At 33.6% G+C, this 15,240-nt stretch overlaps 1 protein-coding gene and 1 long non-coding RNA gene across 2 annotated transcripts in view; both read left to right on the forward strand.

Annotated features, from left to right (window-relative positions):
* Fas1 (fasciclin 1 Fas1 domain-containing) overlaps positions 1–15,240 on the forward strand; it is a 269,852-nt gene that overhangs the window by 121,713 nt on the left and 132,899 nt on the right. The window lies entirely within an intron of this gene.
* Positions 1–15,240, forward strand: part of LOC148176663 (uncharacterized) — a 44,463-nt gene that overhangs the window by 9,822 nt on the left and 19,401 nt on the right. The window contains exon 2 of the long non-coding RNA XR_015770061.1: positions 6,790–6,820. This is a non-coding gene — a long non-coding RNA (uncharacterized LOC148176663). The remainder of the gene's footprint in view (positions 1–6,789; positions 6,821–15,240) is intronic.

Consider the following 15,240-nt stretch of genomic DNA (forward strand, 5'->3'; position numbering starts at 1 on the left):
AAATACGCTGCTCGCCACAAATTATGGATCTCAGCTATATTGAACGTACTTTGTATTCCTTGTTCAAAAACCATCCAAAATTCTTGCGTTGGTGTGAGTTACGACATGAAACAAAAAAAAATCACAGGTGTAATCCAAAAAACGCTGCTCGCCCAAGTGAAGGATATATTGCCATATAGAACGTATGTCGATTGTTTGTTCGAAAACAATCCTAAATTTGTGCGTTGGTGTGAGTTACGACAGGAAACAAAAGAATCAGACAGGTAAACCCAACCCCCAACCACCCCCTCGCCGCCCCCCATAATCATCGTTCATTCCGCTGAGAGTCCTCGACAATCGCAGCGGTTAAACTCAATTTTCTATCAAACGATACAATGGCCGATGACAATGGAAATGTCAATTTCAAAGCACACTTTGGAACAAGTAGCGGGCCTAAGTGGTCCTTTTTTACTTAAGAATCCAGCCTTACATTCGCCAAATTTGAAAATTTTATATTTTTTCCAACTTAAAATATGACATCTAGTAGGAAACTTTTTTTCACTATTTGAACGTCAACATCTCCGCAACTAAGACATATAGAAAGATGAGGTTTTCACCATCGTTTTCCTTGCACTTTTCTACCTAAGAATCCAATTTTACATATTTTAAGCTCAAAAATTTAATCTATTTTTCAACTTAGAAATAAGCAGCTATTTTACATTTATGGAGATCAATTCGGTCGATATTTCGCTTATGTGCAGAGAAAATTTAAATTATTTGTGCTCATTTTACGCAGAATTTCATGTATAACCCAAAACTGGGCAAAACGTGCGTTAGTAAAAAACAGAATTAGCAAGGTAAACTTTTAGTTCCTCCATGCATAAACCTTGATTTCTCGCTTATTTTCTTAGCAAACTTAAATTATTTATACTCTTTTTACGCAGAATTTCACCCAAATTCCAATCTATCTTCATAGAGAATTTGTATAAAACTCGATAACTCCGAAACTAATAAGCTAAATAAATTCGGTTTTCACATCGTTTTCGCTGCGTTTTTTTAGTTAAGAATCCGATTTTACATATTTTAAATTGGTAAATTTATAATTTTTTTCAGCTTAGAAGATACCAGCTACGAAAACTTGTTTTTTTAAGTCTAACTCGGTCGATATCTCGCTGATTTACGGAGTAAATTTAATTTATTTGTGCTCATTTTGCGCAGAATTTCACGCGGAATCCAAAACTGGTCGACATTTTCACCTACGAATATAAATAATCAAATTAGAAGCATTTTAAGGTGCGTATAGTGAATTTTTCGTTTCTATCTGCATAGACCTAGATATCTCGCTTACTTTCGCAATTACGTGTGTAATTTAATTAAATTAGCATAATTGGATTAATTGCGCATGCAACATGCATCGCCTAAATGAACAATATATTAAACTTTGCTTGTATTTTTCTCCCCATAAATCCATGTTGATTTAATTCGGCGCAATTCAGCTCCTCCCCTTCCGCGAGATTTATGAACGCCTTTATAAAAGCCAAAGTTGCGTTAAATTTCTGTAGAAAATTAGAGAATTTCGAGTACACAAACAAGAACTCGATACAAATTAAACTTTAGACCCGACTTGTGTTCTCGCAGGGAATAAATTCGGGAATTAAACTTATCTAACTGGTCGCAGCTGGATTCCATATTAATAATTATTAGAGACGCACTGGGACCACCTAGGCCCGCTACTTGTTCCAAAGTGTGCTTTGAAATTGACATTTCCATTGTCATCGGCCATTGTATCGTTTGATAGAAAATTGAGTTTAACCGCTGCGATTGTCGAGGACTCTCAGCGGAATGAACGATGATTATGGGGGGCGGCGAGGGGGTGGTTGGGGGCCTTCACTTGTGGCGAGCAGCGTTTTTCGGTTTACCTGTCTGATTCTTTTCTTTCCTGTCGTAACTCACACCAATGCACAAATTTAGGATTGTTTTCGAACAAAGAATCGACATACGTTCAATATGGCAATGTATCCTTCACTTGTGGCGAGCAGCGTTTTTCGGTTTGCCTGTCTGATTCTTTTGTTTCCTGTCGTAACTCACACCAACGCACAAATTTAGGATTGTTTTCGAACAAAGAATCGACATACGTTCAATATGGCAATGTATCCTTCACTTGTGGCGAGCAGCGTTTTTTGGATTACAGCTGTGATTTTTTTTTGTTTCATGTCGTAACACACACCAACGCACAAATTTAGGATTGTTTTCGAACAAAGAATCGACATACGTTCAATATGGCAATGTATCCTTCACTTGTGGCGAGCAGCGTTTTTCGGTTTACCTGTCTGATTCTTTTGTTTCCTGTCGTAACTCACACCAACGCACAAATTTAGGATTGTTTTCGAACAAAGAATCGACATACGTTCAATATAGCAATATATCCTTCACTTGTGTCGAGCAGCGTTTTTTGGATTACAGCTGTGATTTTTTTTTGTTTCATGTCGTAACTCACACCAACGCACAAATTTAGGATTGTTTTCGAACAAAGAATCGACATACGTTCTATATGGCAATATATCCTTCACTTGTGGCGAGCAGCGTTTTTCGGTTTACCTGTCTGATTCTTTTGTTTCCTGTCGTAACTCAGACCAACGCACAAATTTAAGATTGTTTTCGAACAAAGAATCGACATACGTTCAATATGGCAATATATCCTTCACTTGTGTCGAGCAGCGTTTTTTGGATTACAGCTGTGATTTTTTTTTTGTATCATGTCGTAACTCACACCAACGCACAAATTTAGGATTGTTTTCGAACAAAGAATCGACATACGTTCTATATGGCAATATATCCTTCACTTGTGGCGAACAGCGTTTTTTGGATTACAGCTGTGATTTTTTTTTTGTTTCATGTCGTAACTCACATCAACGCACAAATTTAGGATTGTTTTCGAACAAAAAATCGACATACGTTCTATATGGCAAAATATCCTTCACTTGTGGCGAGCAGCGTTTTTTGGATTACAGCTGTGATTTTTTTTTGTTTCATGTCGTAGCTCACACCAACGCACAAATTTAGGATTGTTTTCGAACAAAGAATCGACATACGTTCTATATGGCAATATATCCTTCACTTGTGGCGAGCAGCGTTTTTTGGATTACAGCTGTGATTTTTTTTTGTTTCATGTCGTAACTCACACCAACGCACAAATTTAGGATTGTTTTTGAACAAAGAATCGACGTACGTTCAATATAGCTGAGATCCATAACTTGTGGCGAGCAGCGTTTTTTGTTGGCTTGAACAGAAAATAAAGTCGCAGTTTTGGATTGTTTGTGAACGCTTCTAATTCGGTTATTTATTGACGAACCTGACATGATTGCTCAGTTTTAGATTCTGCATGAAATTCTGCGTAAAATGAGCACAAATATCGCAAATTTCATGAAAAAATAAGCGAGAAATCGAGGTTTATGCATAGGGGAACTCAAAATCCACTACCCCCAGCTTTAAACGTCTCTAATTCGGTTATTTATTGACGCACGTCAAAATATCGGCCAGTTTTGGATTCTGCGTGAAATTCTGCGTAAAATGAGTACCAATTGTTTAAATTTACCCCGAAATTAACGAGATATGGAGGTTTTGAATCATATAAGATCTAAATATTTTTATCAGCAAAAGTAAACGCTTATAATTCTGTTATTTGAGAACGCTTGTGAAAAAGACGCACAGTTTTGAATTCTGCATGGAATTCTGCGTAAAATGAGCACAAATACCGTAAATTGCATGAAAAAATAAGAAATCGAGGTTTACGCATAGAGGGACTAAAAATTTACTACCCGCAGCTTTAAACGTCTCTAATTCGGTTATTTATTGACGTACGTGAAAATATCACCCAGTTTTGGATTCTGCGTGAAATTCTGCGTAAAATGAGTACCAATTGTTTAAATTTGCCCCGAAATTAACGAGATATGGAGGTTTTTAATCATATAAGAACTAAAAAATTTTTATCCGCAAAATTTAACGCTTATAATTCTATTATTTGTGGACGCACGTGAAAAAGACGCACAGTTTTGGATTCTGCGTGAAATTCTGCGTAAAATGAGCACAAGTAATTGAAATTAACTTTTCAAATAAGTGAGATTTTGACGGAATTAGACTTAGAACTGTACGTCTTCCTTATCGTAAAGTAGCTGCCGCGATCTACGTCGAAAAAACTATTAAATTTTCGAAATTGAATTATATAAGAAAGGATTTTTAACTAGAAAAACTCTAGAAAAACGATGGTAAAAACTGCATCTTTTTATCTGTCATAGTTTTAGAGTTATCGAGGTTTATACATATAGGAACTAAAGACTTTTAATCCGCAACTTTCAATGCTTCTAATTCGGATATTTACAGACGCACGTAAAAATACTACATAGTTTTAGACTTTGCGTGAAATTCTGCGTAAAATGAGCACAAATAGTTTAAATTATACTACTCAAATAAACGAGATATCTACCGAATTCGACTTGGAAACATAAGTCTTATTAATCGTAAGGTAACTGCTACCTTTTAAATCGAAAAAAATACAAAAATAGTTTGAATTTGGACTATGTAAGAGCGGATTCTTAGGTAAAACTTCGCTAGAAAAACGATGGTAAAAACCGCATTTTCCTATCTGTCTTAGTTCCGGAGATATTAAGGATCAAATATTGGAAAAAAGTTTCCTGAAAGGTTTCACTTGCTAGACCAAAAAAAAAATGAAATTTTTGAGTTTGCATTATGTACAAACGAATTCTTAAGTAAAAAAGGACGGGGGAAACGATGGAGAAAATCGCATCTTTCTATCTGTTTTAGTTCCGGAGATATTGAGGTTCAAATGTTGAAAAAAAAATTTTTCAATCGAAAAGTTGCGCTTCTTTCTAGGTTCAAAAAATAGGGAAACATTTGAATTTTAAAAATGAAAGAGCGGATTCTTAAATAAAAATTTGCGAGGAAAACGATGGTAAAAACCGCATTTTTCTATCTGTTTTAGTTCCTGAGATAGTGAGGTTCAAATACTGATAAACAAACTTCTCTTAATATTAAGGTTGCTCTACTTTTTAGGTCAAAAAAACCGGAAAATTTTGTAATTTTGAACATGTAAAAGCGGATTCTTAAGTAAAAAAGTGCGAGGAAAACGATGGTAAAAACCGCATCTTTCTATCTGTCTTAGTTCCGGAGATATTAAGGTTCAAAATGTGAAAAAAGTTGTTAGGTTTCACTTCACTCAAAAATGAATTTTTGAATTTGGAATATGCAAGACCGGTTTCTTAAGAAAAAATTTCGAGCAAAACGATGCTAAAAACCTCATTTTTCTATCAGTGTTAGTTCAGGAGATATTGAGGCTCAAATATTGAAAAAAGTTTTCGTAATCGTAAAGTTGCTCTACTTTCTAAATTAAAAAAAAACAAAAGTTTTCGATTTTTGAATTTATAAGAGCGGATTCTCAAGGAAAAAAGTGCGAGAAAAACGGTGGTAAAAACCTCGTCGTTCTATGTGTCTTAGTTTCGGTGATATTGAGGTTTAAATATAAAAAAAATACTGTCAGGTTTCACTTTCTAAATTGAAAAAAAAATTAAACTTTTGAATTCGAAATATGTGAGGCCGGATTCTTAAGTAAAAAGGAGTGAGGAAAACCATGGTGAAAACCGCATTTTTCTATCTGTCTTAGTTCGGGAGATATTAAGGTTCAAATATTGGAAAAAAAGATTCCTGTAAGGTTTTACTTTCTAAATTGAAAAAAATTATAAATTTTTGAACTTGCAATATGTAAGACCGGATTCGTAAGTAAAAGACTTTGAGGAAAACGATGATGAAAACCGCATCTATCTGTCTGACTTAGTTCCGGAGATATTGAGGTTCAAATCTCGAAAAAAAGTTTCCTAAAAGGTTTCACTTTCTAGACCAAAAAAAAATGAAATTTTTGAGTTTGCATTATGTACAAACGAAGTAAAAAAGTGCGAGGTAAACGATGGAGAAAATCGCAGCTTTCTATCTGTTTTAGTTCCGGAGATATTGAGGTTCAAATTGTGAAAAAAAGTTCTTAGTTAGGTTTCACTTTATAAATTAAAAAAAAATGAATTTTTGAATTTGGAATATGTAAGACCCGTTTTTTCAGTAAAAAATTGCGAGGAAAGCGATAGTGAAAACCGCATATTTTTATATGTCTTAGTTCCGGAGAAATTAAGGTTCAAATATTGAAAAAGAAGTTTTCGTAATCGTAAGTTGCTCAACTTTCTAGGTTAAAAAAAAAGTTTTGGAATTTTGAATTTGTAACAGCGGATTCTTAGGGAAAAAAGTGCGAGGAAAACGGTGGTAAAAACCTCGTCGTTCTATCTGTCTTAGTTCCAGAGATATTGAGGTTTAAATATAAAAAAAACAGTCAGGTTTCACTTTTAAATTGAAAAAAAAATTAAACTTTTGAATTTGAGGTATGTAAGGCCGGATTCTTAAGTAAACAGGTGCGAGGAAAATCATGATGAAAACCGCATTTTTCCATCAGTTTCAGTTTCGGAGTTATCGAGGTTTATCTAAAAATTCACTAGGATCCTTAACTTGTGGCCAGCAGCGTATTTCGCATTCAATATCCAGCCAATAAAGTGGCGTCATTCAGTTAGAAAGCCAATTCGCCCCGTTAATGTCAGCCAAGACGCAAGAAAATTTAATTATGCGGCTTAATCTCGATCACAATTATGCGTAATACAGGGTGGCCCAACTTCAAACCAATTTACTCAGCGCGATCCCCGTTGGCTGTAAAACAAAAAGCCCCTCACAACGTCATTCTAAAACCGATTTTTGTTTCAGGTAAGCGGTCGAACACCACACCGGCTGTTCCGTAAGTAACTCGGCCTAGAATTAATTAATTCCGGGCCTGTCGCTTTTTATCGCCGCGAGTGAAAACACCCAAAGACAATGAAATTTCGATCAGGGGGCGATTAATTAACTTAATTCTCGGCAATTCTATCTAATTCGTGTTCTCAACTGCTTTTTCATTCACGACTAGCGCCACTTCTTGTATCGAATCAATTGAGTCTGTTCAGTGGCGCTGAAAATTGTCGCGGCCCGCTTTGATTCTTAGAAGTTTGTCAACTGTTTTATTCAAACCAACAATTTGTTCGATTCGTAATGAGGGCGGAAAGTGGAGTTTGTCCGCCCGAGTCCAATATGTCTCGCGAGCGCAAAGAAGAGCTCCAAATCTACAAAACCACCAATTTTTATCAAGATTCAACGGTTAAATTGCAAGGAAACAGCAAAAATCTGCACTAAATCATCAAAATTCTTAGAGAAATCCGCTTATCTCGATGCAAAACGCCGATTTCTCGCTCATTTTCGCCGTTTTCCTCGCTTAAATTCGCAAAGAAGAGCTCAAAATCTACAAAACCACCAATTTTTATCAAGATTCAACGGTTGAATTGCAAGAAAACAGAAGAAATCGGCACTAAATCATCAAAATTCTTAGAGAAATCCTCTTATGTCGATGCAAAACGACGATTTCTTGCTGATTTTTGCCATTTTCTGGCTTGAATTCGCAAAGAAGAGCTCGAAATCTTTAAAACCACCAATTTTTATCAAAATTCAACGGTTGAATTGCAAGAAAACAGCAGAAATCTGCACGAAAATATCAAAATTTTTAGCGAAATCTGCTTATGTCGCTGCAAAACGCCGATTTCTTGCGCTGATTTTCGCCGTTTTCTGGCTTGAATTCGCAAAGAAGAGCTCGAAATCTTCAAAACCACCAATTTTTATCAAGATTCAACGGTTGAATTGCAAGAAAACAGCAAAAATCTGCACGGAAATATCAAAATTTTTAGAGAAATCTGCTTATTTTGATGCAAAACGACGATTTCTCTCTGATTTTCGCCGTTTTTTTGGCTTGAATTCGCAAAAAAGAGCTTAAAATCTACAAAACCACCAATTTTTACCAAGATTTAACGGATGAATTGCAAGAGAACAGCAGAAATCTCCACGGAAATATCAAAATTGTTAGAGAAATCTGCTTATTTTGATGGAAAACGACGATTTCTCGCTGATTTTTGCCGTTTTCTGGCTTGAATTCGCAAAAAGAGCTTAAAATCTACAAAACCACCAATTTTTATCAAGATTCAACGGTTGAATTGCAAGAAAACAACAAAAATCTGCACGGAAATATCAAAATTTTTAGAGAAATCTGCTTATTTTGATGCAAAACGACGATTTCTCGCTGATTTTCGCCGTTTTCTGGCTTGAATTCACAAAGAAGAACTTAAAATCTACAAAACCACCAATTTTTATCAAAATTCAACGGCTGAATTGCAAGAAAACAGCAAAAATCTGCACGGAAATATCAAAATTTTTAGAGAAATCTGCTTATTTTGATGCAAAACGACGATTTCTTGCTGATTTTCGTCGTTTTCTGGCTTGAATTCGCAAAGAGCTCGAAATCTTCAAAACCACTAATTTTTATCAAAATTCAACGGCTGAATTGCAAGAAAACAGCAAAAATTTGCACGAAAGTATCAAAATTTTTGAGAAATCTGCTTATTTTGATGCAAAACGACGATTTCTTGCTGATTTTCGCCGTTTTCTGGCTTGAATTCGCAAAGAGCTCGAAATCTTCAAAACCACTAATTTTTATCAAAATTCAACGGCTGAATTGCAAGAAAACAGCAAAAATCTGCACGAAAGTATCAAAATTTTAGAGAAATCTGCTTATTTTGATGCAAAACGACGATTTCTTGCTGATTTTCGCCGTTTTCTGGCTTGAATTCGCAAAGAGCTCGAAATCTTCAAAACCACTAATTTTTATCAAAATTCAACGGCTGAATTGCAAGAAAACAGCAAAAATCTGCACGAAAATATCAAAATTTTAGAGAAATCTGCTTATTTTGATGCAAAACGACGATTTATCGCTGATTTTCGCCGATTTCTGGCTTGAATTCGCAAAGAAGAGCTCTAAATCTTCAAAACCACAAAATTTTTATCAAAATTCAACGGCTGAATTGCAAGAAAACAGCAAAAATCTGCACGAAAATATCAAAATTTTAGAGAAATCTGCTTATTTTGATGCAAAACGACGATTTCTCGCTGATTTTCGCCGTTTTCTGCCTTGTGTCTTGTATCGAATCAATTGAGTCTGTTCATTGGCGCTAAAAATTGTCGCGGCCCGCTTTGATTCTTAGAAGTTTGTCAACTGTTTTATTCAAACCAACAATTTGTCCGATTCGTAATGAGGGCGGAAAGTGGAGTTTGTCCGCCCGAGTCTAATATGTCTCGCGAGCGCGGACTTGTTTCTTTTGCAATTTATATTAATATATGCATCGTGAAATAAAGCAAAACTCTCAGTAGACTATGCCCTCGTCTAAATTTAACAAGTCTCGGGCAAAAATTCCTATTGTCGAGATAATAAATACGGGAAAAAGTCCGCAGTTCTACCAACATTAAATATTTCATCCCTCCGTCCAGCAGGCATTGAGACGAAAACAATTTATTTGAGCAACGCCGTCTTTCATGAATATAAACATGCGAAGTCTAAGCCGACTTCGATAACCACATGTCGGAATTATGAATGAGCACAGTCTAACGTCTGCTTAGTGGTTTTGGGATAATCTAATCCGGATTAGAATGTGGATAACGCGATTTGTCGAGTTGCATTTTACGCTGCAGTATTGGAAATGTAATTAACCTGTGGAGGCTGTAAAACGCGCATTTTTGAATACATTAGAGCCAAGTTGGCTTCATAAATATTGTATAAAGGGCTTTTTTATATGCTTTTAAAAAGGATAATCCATTAGGGCTGCCTTATAAGTCCATCGCAATAAACTTTTATTTTAGGAAGCGAAATTTGCTTGTTTGGAATTCAGGACGTGGAGAACCATTAAAAATGTTTAGTTAGAAGAGTGCTGAAAAGGGAACTGTTTGATCGATAATGGCGAATGAATTTCAATTGTTTTGTCATGGGAGCGTCCAGGCTCTGAAAAATTGACAAAATTTGTAAAAATTTTTGACTTCAAGTTGATCTAAAAATTTTCAAAATTTTCTCTAACATGCTGTAATTATGTTATATGCACAGCTAAAACTTATTGTTTGGCACGTATCTAGTTTAATATTTTCCATTGACTGTGCAAATTACAAAAAAAAACAGAAGCAAGTCAATTTTTTGAAATTTTTGTTTTTAAGTCGGGCTAAAATTTTCAAAATTTTCTCTTAAGTGCTGTTATTTTGTTATTTCTAGTGCTGTATGTATGAAATTTTGACACGTTGCTTTTTTGCACTTTTTCATTAACTGTGACAAATTGAAAAAATGTCGTACTAGCGAGTCAATTTTTAGAAATTTTTGATTTCAAGCTGAGCAAAACATTTTCAAAATTGTCTTTCAAGTGCTGTAACTTTGTCATTTGCGGTGCTAATACTATAAAAGTTTGGCACGTTACTAGTTTACTCGTTATTATTATCTGTGCCAAATTACAAAAATTTAGCACTACCAAGTCAAGTTTTAAAAAAATTTGTTTTATAGTAGAGTTAAAATTTTCAAAATTTTCTTTAAGTGCTATAATTTTGTTACTTGCAGTGCTGTAACAATGAGATTTTGGCTCGTTACTGTCTTGATCTGCTTCTTTAAGTGTGCCAAATTACAAAAATATAGCAGAGCAAATCTATTTTTTGAAATTTTTGTTTTTAAGTCGGGCTAAAATTTTCAGAATTTTCTCTTAAGTACTGTTATTTTGTTATTTATAGTGCTATATGTATGAAATTTTGACACGTTGCTTTTTTGCACTTTTTCATTAACTGTGACAAATTGAAAAAAATGTCGAACTAGCGAGTCAATTATTAGAAATTTTTTATTTCAAGCTGAGCTAATTATTTTCAAAATTTTCTTTCAATTGCTGTAACTTTGTCATTTGCGGTGCTAATACTATAAAAGTTTGGCCCGTTACTATTTTGCTCTTTATTATGATCTGTGCCCAATTACAAAAATTTAGCACAACCTAGTCAAGTTTTAAAAGATTTTGTTTTCAAGTAGAGCTAAAATTTTCAAAATTTTCTTTAAGTGCTATAATTTTGTTACTTGCAGTGCTGTAACAATGAGATTTTGGCTCGTTACTGTCTTGATCTGCTTCTTTAAGTACGCCAAATTACAAAAATATAGCACAGCAAGTCTATTTTTAGAAATTTTTGTTTCTAAGTTGGGCTAAAATTTTCAAAATTTTCTCTTAAGTGCTGTAATTTTGTTATTTGGAGCGTTAAAACAAAGAGATTTTCGCACGTTACAATATTGATCTTGTTTGTTATTTGTGCCAAATTAAAAAGATATAGCACAAGCCGATCAATTTTTAGAAGTTTTTGTTGTCAAGTTGAGCAAAAAATTTTCAAACATTTTTTTTAAATACGATAATTTTGTTATTTGAAGTACTATAACAATGAAACTTTGGCAAAGTACTACTTTCATGTTCTTTATTAAATGTGTCAAATTACAGAAATATAGCGCATGCAAGTCAATTTTTAGAAATTTTTGTTTTAAAGTTGCGCTAAAAATTTCCTAAATTTCCTTGTAAATGCTATAATTTTGGTATTTGCAGTGCTATAACATTGAGATTTTAGCACGTCGCTATTTTAATATTTTTCATTAACTGTGCCAAATTACAAAAACATAGCACTAATATGTCAATTTTTAGAAATTTTAAATTCAAGTTGAGCTAACCTTTTCAAAAAAGTGCTGCAGTTTTGTTATTTGCAGGGCTAAAATAGTATGATTTTGTCACGTTACAATATTGAACCTCTTCTTTAATTGTCTCAAATCATAAAAAACTAGCACAAACGAGTCCATTTTTAAAAAAGTTTCTTTTCGAGTGAGGTAAAAATTTTCTAAATTTACTCTTAAGTGCTGTAACTTTGTCATTTGTGGTGCTAATACAATAAAAGTTTGGCAGTTACTATTTTGCTCTTTAATATTATCTGTGCCAAATTACACAAATTTAGTACTACCAAGTCAAGTTTTAAAAATTTTTGTTTTCAAATGGAGCTAAAATTTTCAAAATTTTCCTTGAGTGCTATAATCTTGTTACTTGCGGTGCTGTAACAATGAGATTTTGGCTCTTTACTGTCTTGATCTGCTTCTTTAACTATGCCAAATTACAAAAATATAGCACAAGCGAATCAATTTTTAGAAACATTTGTTTTCGGAGTTAAGATAAAAAAAAATCAAAATTTTCTCTTTATTGCCGCAATTTTGTTATTTGCAGTCCTATAATAATAACACTTTGGCACGTTATTATTTTAATTTTCTTCATTAACAGTTTTAAATTACAAAAAAATAACACAAGCAAGTCAATTTTTAGAAAATTTTGTTTTTGAGTTCAGCAAAAAGTTTCAAAATTTGCTCTTAAATGCTCTAAGTTTGTTACTTACATTGCTACAACAATAAGATCTTGGCAAGTCGCTACTTTTATCTTCTTCATTGGCTGCGTCCAATTACAAAACTATAGCACTAGCAAGTAATTTTTTATTATTTTTTTTTTCAAGTTGGGCTAAAATTTTTCAAAATTTTCTCTTAAATGCTGTAGGTTTGTTATTTGTAATGCTATAACAATGAGATTTCGTCACGTTATTATTTCGAAGTTCTTCATTAATCGTGTCAAATTACAAAAATGTAGCACAACCAAATCATTTTTCAGAAAATTTTTGTTTTCAAGTCAAGCTAAAAATGTTCAAAGCTTCTCTTAAATGCTGTAATTTTATTGTTTGTAATGCTATAACTATGACAATTTGGCACGTAACTGTTTTGATCTTCTCCATAATTTGGGCCAAATTAAAAACATATCGCAAAAGCAAGTCAATTTTTAGAAATTTTTGTTTTCGAGTCGACCTAAAAATTTCCAAAAATTTTTTAAATGCTATAATTTTGGTATTTGCAGTGCTATAACAATAAAACTTTGGCACGGTTCTACTTTCATGTTGTTCATTAACTGTGCCAAATATTACAATGTAGCACTAATATATCAATTTTTAGAAATTTTGAATTCAAGTTTAGCTAAGCATTTCAAAATTTAAAAAATGTTTCTTTTCGAGTTGAGCTAAAAATTTTCAAAATTTGCTCTCAAGTGCCGTAATTTTGTTATTTGCAGTGCTATAACAATGAGATTTTGTCACATTGGTATTTTGAACTCCTTCATTAACTTCCCTAAAGATACAAAAATTAGCACAAGCAAATTAATTTTTTTAGTTTTTCTTTTCAAATTGAGCTCCAAATTTTGGTCTTCTTCATTAACTGCGCCAAATTCCACAAATATAGCGCAAGCAAGTCAATTTTTAAAATTTGTAATTTCAAGGAATTCCCAAAAATTCTGTTTTTCTGAGCATCTTTTCAGTTTCAGTGGTTCCAGTCACTTCTTTTTTAAAACTTTCGACTTTCAGACATCTGATAGCTCTAGAAAATCTTCCTTTTTCCCTCCCCCATCCCTTTTCCCCATAAATCCCCTCACAACAAGCCGTGGACACGAAAATTTCATCAAAATTTTCCTTGTACACGTGAAATCCATTGTTTGCGACGTGACAGCCCTAGAATTCCTCTCTCAGCGAAACGCAACAATATCAGAGGACGCGCGATTACTCGTGAGGTTGAGCAAGTATGCAGTTAATTTCGGGTTAAATTAAACGTCCTCCTCCAAATGTCAACTCGTTTTCTTCCAAATTATGAACGAACCGAATCAAAGACACGAGTTTCCGGGCAAACACCGCCCGGACATGAAATTACACGCCTCCGGAGCTCCGGTAACAAGTCCACCTGCATCACTACATGAAGAACTTGACCTCAGAGCGCTGGCGGGCTCATCAGTAAAACGCACACACGGCCGGAGATTCCGGAGTATTTATTACGGCACTTGTGTCGTAAATAAGCATTTTCGTTGTGTAATCTAGATGTGCTAATTAACGTGTTTTGTTGGGGATTTTGGTTTCGAGTGTTGGTAGGGTTAAAAATGCACGCGGGTTTCTAGGACTTATTATTATAGCCGCGTTATATTGATCCAAGTTTGGCCTTCTTTGTCTAAAGCGCGTTTTTCATGGAGTGGAAGTCTGGAAACGTTTCGATAAAGTTGCGTTTTCATAATTTCTATGTAATGGAAATGTTTCGTGGGAATGGAAATGAGATTAGAGAGGAATTAGTAGTCAAGGTGACTGTGGAAATTCGTCTACAGGCTGCTCCAAATTGAGTCAACTGTTTTTTTTTTCTTTTTGAAGTAGAAATTTTTAGAGTATCAAACCTCCAAATATTGTAAAATTAAAAATTTCGGATTTTAAACTAAAAATTTATTTTGACTTTCATAAATTTTAATCGCAGTTGGGGAAGTCTAAAATAGTAACCTCAGAATATCTCGTGAAGATAGCACTGCAAATAACAAAATTATTGCACTTATAAGAAAATTTTGAATGTTTTTAATTTAACTTGAAGTCAAAAATTTACAAAAATTTACTAGCTTGTGCTATATTTTTGTACTCTGGCATAGTTAACGAATAAGATCAAAATGGTAACGTGCCAAATTCTCATTCTTAAATCACTACAATGATCAATATTACAGCTTTTAAGAGAAACATTTTGAAAATTTTAGCCCAACCAAAAAAGCCTCAACTTGAAAACAAAAATTTACAAAAACTGACTCGCTTGTGCTTCATTTTTGTAATTTGTCGCGGTTGGTGAATAAGATCAAAATAGTGACGTGCCAAAACTTCATAGTTATAGCACTACAAATAACTAAATTAGAGCATTCAAGAGAAAATTTTGAAAATTTCAGTTCAACAAAACAAAAATTTCTAAAAATTGACTTGCCTGAACTATTTTTCTTAATTTGGCACAGCCACTAAAGAAGATCAAGATAGAAACGTGCCAAAATCTTATTCTAGCACTGGAAATAACAAAATTACAGCACTTAAGAGAAAATTTTTGAAAATTTTAGATAGACTTGAATAGAAAATTTTCGAAAAATTTACTTGCTTGTGCTACATTTTTTTAATTTAGCACACATAATAAAATCGATCAAAATAGTAACGTGCTAAAATTACATGGTTATAGCACTATAAATAACAAAATTATAGCATTTAAGAAAAAAATTTGATTTTTTTTAGTTCAGCTAGAAAATAAAAATTACAACAGAGTGAGTTGCTTGTGTTATATTTCTTTCGATTTGGGCAATTAATGAAGAAAATCAAAGTAGCAACATGCCAAAATTTTATAGTTATAGCACTGCAAATGACAAAATTATAGCACTCAAAAGAAAATTTTGA

This window comes from Gnatocerus cornutus, chromosome 4 (genome assembly GCF_029298725.1).
Source record: "Gnatocerus cornutus isolate USDA-ARS CGAHR chromosome 4, icGnaCorn1.1, whole genome shotgun sequence".
NCBI lineage: Eukaryota > Metazoa > Arthropoda > Insecta > Coleoptera > Tenebrionidae > Gnatocerus > Gnatocerus cornutus.